Here is an 8,801-nt window from a genome sequence, read left to right as displayed (position 1 = left end):
TCTTCCTTTCACGACTATAATTTTGTATCAATATGTTCTATGTGAAAGTGAGTCTCTCCTTCAAACTGACAGACCTGATAGACCGCATGCGCATGCCACGAGAGAGGAACCATGTCTCGTTCCCTCACTTCAAATCTAATACTTCTAATATTGATAAGTGCTTCTCAATAGATATTATTAGTGAATGAATGCATGAGCACAATTAGCTGACTTCATTTCAAAATTAAGATTCAGCCTGTGGCATCAGACATTGGCAACAATAATATAAATAGTAACTATTGTTACTATGTCTATTTGAAAAGTTATAACCCAGACAAGATTCAGGAAAGTACAAACTCCAAGATTTACTAGGTACTCTCTAAAACTGACTAGCTTTCTAACAACCAAATATTCAGTTTCTCTACAGGCCTTGTGGGGTTTTTTTTGTTTTGTTTTGTTTTGTTTTGTTTTTTGGCCAGGAATACCAATCTGAGTTAGGTCTGCCTGTCAGTGTCATGTGTGCTCATGCTCTGGTGCCTGTAGTCTGATTTCTACACTCCCCACCCTGCAAAGTCCCAGCCGAGTTGGAATGCTCTGTCCCACATCAGTGAACACCAAACAGATGGAGTGAGCTCTCCCTGAAGACGGATGAATCACACTTCAGGTCTGCCATGACTTAGAGGACTCTGTGTTCTTCAGGCTTCCCTGTCCGCCAAGGGGCGTAGCCAAGGAGGAGTCGTTTATTGGTAGGGGGTGAACACACTTTTGCTTTTAGCAATGTTTCATTGTGTTGCCTGGAAACGCCAGTATGTTTTCCTTCCTCTTTTGTTTATGCCACGAGCACATTTTTTTTTAAATCTCTTTACCTTGGTTTTCTGTGAATCTGCAGTATTAGTGTCAGAGAACATGCCTCTGACAAGTGTGAGAGGGCCAGACGAGACTTACACATCTCACATTTTCTGCCAACTCCACGCTCTCTGTAAGCAGTGTCAAGAGATCCAAAGGAGGCTGCCTGCAGGCAAAGCAAACTCTGGACACCCTTGTAATTGGAGTGAGGCTGTGTTCTGGTGAAGTATTGGATGTAGCCTCTCCCCTCAGATCAGATGTCATACTTTGGAGCTTTCATCTGTGGGGGTTTCGGGGTAAAATATCTTCCCAACACCACCAGTAGCTTTCTAGTTGACACCATGTGGCTATTGGGGGTCTTGTAGGATGAGTGGTGTGGAAATGGGCTATGTGACCCACACTGGACCCAGACTTGATTCCTTTTAATAAGAAAGTGTACTAGCCTTAAGTGGTAGTACCGTTTTGGTTTAAAAACAACCAACCTACTATTACTGTGGTAATAGGTTTTGATTTTTAGTTCACTTGACCTAAAAAGAGTTTGACCCTATGATGACCATTTTTTTTCCAAACTGTCTTCTCTCAATATCTGTGACTCAACAGTCACCCTGGACCTTTTCTTCCCAGCTTCCCATGACAAGGATCTCTCCAGCTCTTCAGTTTCCACCCAACTTCCATATTAGGTGGTCCCGATTAACTCTCAGTTCTGTGGCCATGTTGAAGCCTTGTGGGCTGGCTACATCGCCTCCCTTGGCAAACCCAGTCAACAGAAGAAGTTTCTGTTGTTGTTTTGTTTGTTTTAACCTAGGATCTCACTGTAATCGAAACTGTCCTAGGAGCAGATGTTTATCCAGAATTCCTTTAGAAGATTCCTCTCCTGTCAGTTCCTTATCTCTAGCCTAATTGGCATTGTCCTGGTCAGCATGTTCATCTGCCCACCCCACCCCCCATTTAGTGCCTGCATGCTGAATCCCCCACCAGATGGCCACCCAAGCTTAAGAACCACCTATGCCCTACATCTGGGCTCAAAGCCCAGGCTCCCTATTCTTAGTGCTGTAATCTTGGATGAGTCTCTCAGGCTCTGTAAGTGGTTGTTTCCGATGCTTAAATTGGAAAGAATAATACTTACCAGGTTTCCTCAGAATTAAAATAATACAGTGTCCAGAGAACAATGCCGATTAGATGATAGGTGACTGGGATCCTTTAGAAGAGCAGAATTGATGGGATGAATATATATTATAGGAGGAGATTTGCTAGACAGACTTACGTGATAGGGAGCAGATAGCCCGATAAATGGGTGTCTGTACTCGGCAGAGACAGAGAACCCAGTAGCTGCTCAGTCCATAAGACTGGATCGATCACTCAGCAGTTCCAACTCAGGACCAAAGGCCTGGAGCTCCCTGGAGAATAATCGGTATTGACCTCCACATTGGAAGTCCAAAGAAGCTGGAGTCTGCTGTCAACAGAAAGTGGAGGCAGCTGCCATAAACACACTTGCTCAGGAAGAAGTGAACACAGCAGGCACCTTCCCTCCAGACTGCCAAGGCTGCCTGTGGGAAGGCAGTGCCCACTCTGAGGGCTGGTTTCCTCTCTCAACTAATCCTCTCTTGAAACAGTCTCATAGACAGGCACAGAGGGAATAGCTCCTTAATGATTCTACATCCAGTTAAGGAGAAAATCAATATCAACCATCACCGAAAAGCAGATAGATAGATAGATAGATAGATAGATAGATAGATAGATAGATACAGAGATACAGAGATACAGAGATACAGAGATACAGAGATAGAGATGGTAGGTAGATAGATGATAGAATAATTGATTGATGATTGATAGGTAGATGACAGATTAGGTAGATAGTTGTGAGGAAATTTTGTAGGGAAATTGGCTCACACAGTTATGCATGCAGAGAAGTCCCACCACACCATATCCAAAATGGAGAATTGGGAGACTGGCATCATGGCTTAGTCAAGATTAACCCCCAAGACAGATCCACAGGAGCCAACGGTACAGCCTGAGGCCAAAATCCTTAGATCTAAGAGGTCACCGGTGCAAGTCCTGATATTCAAAGGATTAGGAACACAAAGAACATGGAGGTCTGGGGTTCAACATCGTGAGACATTGTTCTAGGAGAACATGAGAACATCTATGTTCTAGCTCTGAGATAGAGAGGGAGGGAAGAACTTTTGGTTATGGGCCCAGCCTTTAATGGCTGAGTCATCTCTACAGTCTGAGGGAGGGAAGGATTAAAGAAAGAGAGGAAGAGAAGGAGAAAGAAGAGAGAGAGTAGAAGAATGGAGAATGAGTTTGTGCTTTGTGGTTTATTGTTGTTGTTGTTATTCTGAGCTGTATAAATTGTTCAGTAATGTGACAAAAGACTTAATAAGAACTTAGTGGATGAGAGGTTTATTCTGGCTCATATTGCCAGAAGATAATAGTCCAGTCCATCATGGCAAATCATACATGGCAGCTGGAGTGTTCTTGTTTGTGCTGGTTACAGTATGTTCTATAGCTTCTCCCACCACCATGAACCTGTAAGTAGAAATAGCAGGTCTAAAGATGAGAGGGTGGCAGTAACTTCAAAGCCCTACTACTCCCACCAGCTAAGCCATATATCCACAACCACCCAAGACACTGGCTTGACACAGGTGTTCAAGCAAATGAACTTATTGGAGATTTCAAACTTAAAACATATCCCGAACCCTCAGCCGTTTAAAAGATGCTAACATCATGGCATGCAGGCTGGTAGTTTCAATGCCATATTCTTCTGAAGTACTTTCACAGAGATGCCCAGAAATGATACTCTACCAACTGTCTGGAAATCCCTTAATCTCAGTAAATAAATCATCTTGTGGAAATATAACAATGGAAGGCATTCAGAGCCTTGTTACCGCCATTGCCAGGGCCCAGCTGTGGTGTGCAGCATCAATTAGGGATGGAAGTAGACTATGCAAATGACATAGACATTGGCCCAAACAGATGCGATAAAATGCTAAGGTGGGAGCCAGGCAGTGATGGCGCACGCCTTTAATCCCAGCACTTGGGAGGCAGAGGCAGACAGATTTCTGAGTTCGAGGCCAGCCTGGTCTACAGAGTGAGTTCTAGGACAGCCGGGGCTACACAGAGAAACCCTGTCTTGAAAAACAAAACAAAAGCCAAGGTGGTAGTCAGAGCCATGGGCAAGGGGAACCTGGGATCCTAAAAAATCCTTCTTGTGATCAGAAGCCTCATTGTGAAGGTAGTGGTTGTGTTACTGTGTGTGCATTCATGAGTGTATGTGCGTGCATGTATGTCATGTGCGTGTATGGCTGTGTGTCTTTTTGTGTGTGCCTGTTTGTGTGTAGATCAGAGATTTACATTGGCTATATTCCTTAACTCTCCACTATATTTTTTGAGACAGAGTCTCTCAGTGAACCAGGAGCTCACTGATTCAGCTAGGTTGTCTGGCTGGCAAGCCCAGGGATTCTCCTTAGCACTGAGATTGCAGGTCTGCACTTCCATACCCAACTTTTTATGTGGGTACTGGGAATTGAACTTGGGACCTCATACTTGTGTGGCAAACACTGAGCCATATCCACAGCCCAAGTTTTACCTTACCGATAAGGGCCAGCTGAGCTACATCTTCCCAACTCTGTCACAGTTAAACTCCTGTGACCTTCTGAATTCCTCTCAGAGACATACCCTGTCCATTGTCTCTCACCATCGATAGCACTGACCCCATAAATGGTCTCTGAAGTATTGCTTCCTTTCCCTTTCACCTTGATCTCAGTGAGATCATGGCACTATTAAGAACCCTCCAGTGGCTTTCGTCTGCACTTGGAATACGGTTCGACTCTTGCTTAGACATCAAGGTACCATGTCCTCTGCCACTGCTCCCTGCAAGCTTAGCTCCTGCACCTCTCTCTGCACCATTAATCTGTGGACACTCCAGAGCCCTCCATGTCCCTCTTCTAGCCTCTGTCTCTGCAGTGTCTACGGTCTGAAATCCCTAAGCAAATCTTTTCTCCTCCCGAGCTTCAAGCCTCAGCTAGAACACGAGTTCTTCTTAGAAACCCACCCTGTGCACTTCACCTAAAGCAGAAGCCCATCTTTGGCGTCTACCCACCATGTCTCTTAGTATCTTATTTACTCCCTTCCTGCCTCTTAGCACTGTCCGAAAGATTTGGGGGATTGCTGGGGTATGTGTCCACTGCCTATCCTCAATAAGAATAACCATAAATTAACAATCCTCATTAATAAGATTGGAAGAGCTCGTTTGTGACTAGAGGGCTGAGAAAACAGGCTGGGGCAGTGTTCAAATCTCGCCTTGCTCTGACTGACTCCCGTAGAGTCAATCAAACATTCCTAAAATCTGCCTTCACACTGCTTGTCTTAGTAGCCCATTTCCCATTGCAACTAAAATGACTCAATTTTGGATTTATTTAAAATCATTTGCTTCTCTCTTTCAGGGTTGGTATCTGGTTACTGTAGAAAGACCCTAAAGCTCAGTAAAGGAAGGAGGGAAGGGTTCGGCTTTTCTCATAGTTGTGACTACTATAGCAACTCTATTAGTTTTCTTTTGGGCTGCTTGCTAGGAATATCCTAAATAGAGTCATCATGCCGTGGAGGGAATTTCCCTATTATAAAGGTGTCTACTCCACTGGGGAGTACTGCAGGTAGTGAAAATGTAGCACGGTGAGTAGAGCACTTGCTCAGCATGCAGTGTCCTGAGTTCAATCCCTAGCAATGGACCAAGTGGAGGTAGTGGTACACACTTGTAATCCCAGCCCTAGGGAGGTCGAGGCAGGAAAATCTGAGTCCAAGGTCATCTTTGGCCACAGTATGAGTACAGAGTGTGCCGCCAGCCTGGGACTCATTCAAACTTAACTCAAGAATCCAAAACAAGTACAGTAAAAGAAAAGAAAAATCCTGCTTGTTTTGACACACCTAGACACACACTCGACATTTCTTTATAATCCAAAAAAACAAACTCAATTTTCCAACACACCAAGGACACAAGAATACTAAAGCTTTTTTTTTTTTTTTTTTTTTTTTTGGAAGATAGGAAAGAAATTTACATCAGAACCTCACTCAAATTCTTCTTGTTCCTTCAGGCCCGTTCATCCTTGGGAGTGAGATGTAGCAGGCAATATTGCCTTGACTGTGAAGACGGGTTCCGAAGCCAGGATTCTCAGTTCCTCTCCTTGCTCACTGCAGGGTCTTAGGTGGGCATGAGTGGGTCAGCCAATCTGTCTCACTCTCCTCATCTGTGGAGTTGAGATGATAGTTCTAACCTGGAGAGTTGGCAGTAATCAAATGCTGTAAACCGTATTCTAGTTTTGTCTTCCCCAGGCCTTTTCAGACTTTGGAGCAATTACAACACCGTCTCATTTTGCATCTGTCACTCAAGAACCAAAAACCACTTGGTTGGGAAATTAACCACTGACACCACAACCCACAGTAAGACTCACCAAGGTTAATGTATTTAACAAGTGATAATTTCTCTAGACAGGACTCTGTTGCTTGGAAATAAGATTAATTTTTGTCTCTAGTTCATATTCATAATTTTTCAAGTTCTCTTTATAACTAACACACATGCACACTCATGTGTATGCACACACACACACACACACACACACACACACACGAGGGTAGGTATAATGTACACAATCAAGATCATACCATACAAGTTGGTTATTTAAAAACACATAAGGTGGGATGCCAAGGTTGGTTGGGGGTGAAAGATGCTTGCCACCAAGACTGAGTACTTGAACTCGGTTCCCTGGACCTACATCGCAGAAGGAAAGCATTAGCTACCGCAAGCTGTCTTCAGAACTCCATATGTGTACCATGGCACGAGTGTGTATATGTGTGTGCACACACATACATTTGTGAATACACATACACTAAAAACAAGTTTACAATGTACTATATTTATTTGTGTGCTTCTGTGTGTGTGTGTGTGTGTGTGTAAGTTTGTACATGTATATACATGTACCCACAGAGGCTAGAAGAGGTGTTGGACCTCCTGGAGCTGGTGTTAGCAGGCATTTGTGAGCCTGCCCTACATGGGTGCTAAGAGTTGAACTCTGGTCATCTGCAAGAGTGCTTTATGCTTTCTCACTAAGCTTCTTCTCCAACCCGTACAAAAGTATCCTGGAAGAAATAAACGTCATCGCATCTTAGATGGAAGATGATGTGAATAGAAAACAATGTCTCGTTTGCTTCTCAGTATTTTAGGAACAAGAACTAAAAACCAAAGGGTTGGGTGAGTGACTCAGTATGACTCAGTTATTGCTTCACACGCATGAGAGGCCAGATTCAGACTTTCTCACCCAGATCAGTGAGCTGTCAAGGTAAATGTGCTGTTTTGCCTTTTCTGTCTCCCCTGTGCTACCAACCTTATTCCCGACACTAGGACTCTCTGTACCTTCTGGATGTGTCTCCTTGTTTCTTCCTGGAGCACTAGCTTGTTCTTCTTTTACACAGAGTGGGGCATGAAGGTGAGATTTGCTTCTACTAAAACTTGCTGGGAACTCTTAGGTAGGTAGACTTGATGATCAGGGAGGATGGATATCCCCCTTGCCCTTACAGCCTCAGTCTCCACCCCTTTGTTTCTGGTAACACATTGGTTTTGCAAGTGAAAAAGTTATGGGTAAATGAAGGTGAAAAGTCAGGTTTCCCCTCCTTAATACTTAGAACTCCACCCCCTAGACAATAAACCACAGGCAACTAAAGGCTGCTGAGACAAGGAGAGTTAGCATCCTTATCAATTGTCTATGTATCATGGTCAGCCCTGAAACCATGTGCATAAAATAACAACAAAATGGATCCAGCAGGTTGTGTGTGTATGTGTTTGTACATATTGATGTGCATATATAGATGTGTGTGTATACACACACACACACACACACACACACACACACACACACACACACGCACGCGCGCGCATCTATGCAATGATGATGATGAAAGAAAAAGAGACTAACAACTTGGGAGTGGGAGGGGGACATGGGAAGGACTGGAGGAGAAGGACTGGAGGGAGGAAAGGGAGGGGAAATTATGTAATTTGATTTCAAATGAAAACATACTTAGAAAACATTCAGAATACCAAATGAAAGCAAGGAAGGTGAAGGCAGCAGGGCTTGGTTGAGGTGCATTAAGGGAAAGCTATTTCCCTGTGGTAAAGCATGGAAACTTCTATAGCTTTATTAGTTTTTCTTTAACTCTTTGTAATCGACTCTGCCACATGAGTTTTGTTTGGTCAAAGGAATGTGATCCGAGTCATCTCTCTCTGGCCCTGGGTAGAGATAGGACTTCCTGAACTGTCAGGAATATTTTAAGATCACTACCCAGAAGGAAGCCTTCTGGAAAGAAGCAAGACGTCGTCTCCACCCGAATGGTCTCGTGTGCTGGTTAGCTTTAACTGTCAACTCGATGCAGCCTAGAGTCACCTCAGAAGGAGTCTCATTGGGTGATTGCTCACATCAGATTGGCCCCTGGGCTTGTATGTGCGGAGACTGTCTTGGTTATTAATTGACATAAGGGTGCTAACCCCGCCACTGTGGGCAGCTCTATTCCCTAGGCCGGTGGTCCTGGTCTGTATAAGAAAGCTAGGTAAGGATGTGCTTGCATGAACCAGCAAGCAGCAATCCTCCATGGCTTCTGCTTCACGTGCCTGCCTTGACTTCATTCGGTAGGACCTTAACCTGCAAGCTGAAATAAACCCCATTTGGTCTCCAGTTGCTCTTGTCAGAGTGCTTTACTGCAGGCACAGAAAGCAAACGAGAACAGCCTGTCAGTCACCTAGACAGGCAAGTGCCTCTTGGGAAAGCTATCTGTTCCATAGACTTTGGAAAATCTTAATAAAACTACCTTACCATGTAGGGCGGCATGATGGTCACTTTGGCCATTGTGCATTCTGATCCCATAGGTGAGCTTTTCTTTTCAATGGACCCAGTGGTCATTGTCCACTCTTACCTTGTCAGTGTGTGTGTGTG

The sequence above is a fragment of the Arvicanthis niloticus genome, chromosome 7, assembly GCF_011762505.2.
Source record: "Arvicanthis niloticus isolate mArvNil1 chromosome 7, mArvNil1.pat.X, whole genome shotgun sequence".
Lineage (NCBI taxonomy): Eukaryota > Metazoa > Chordata > Mammalia > Rodentia > Muridae > Arvicanthis > Arvicanthis niloticus.
This window is presented reverse-complemented; position numbering follows the sequence as displayed.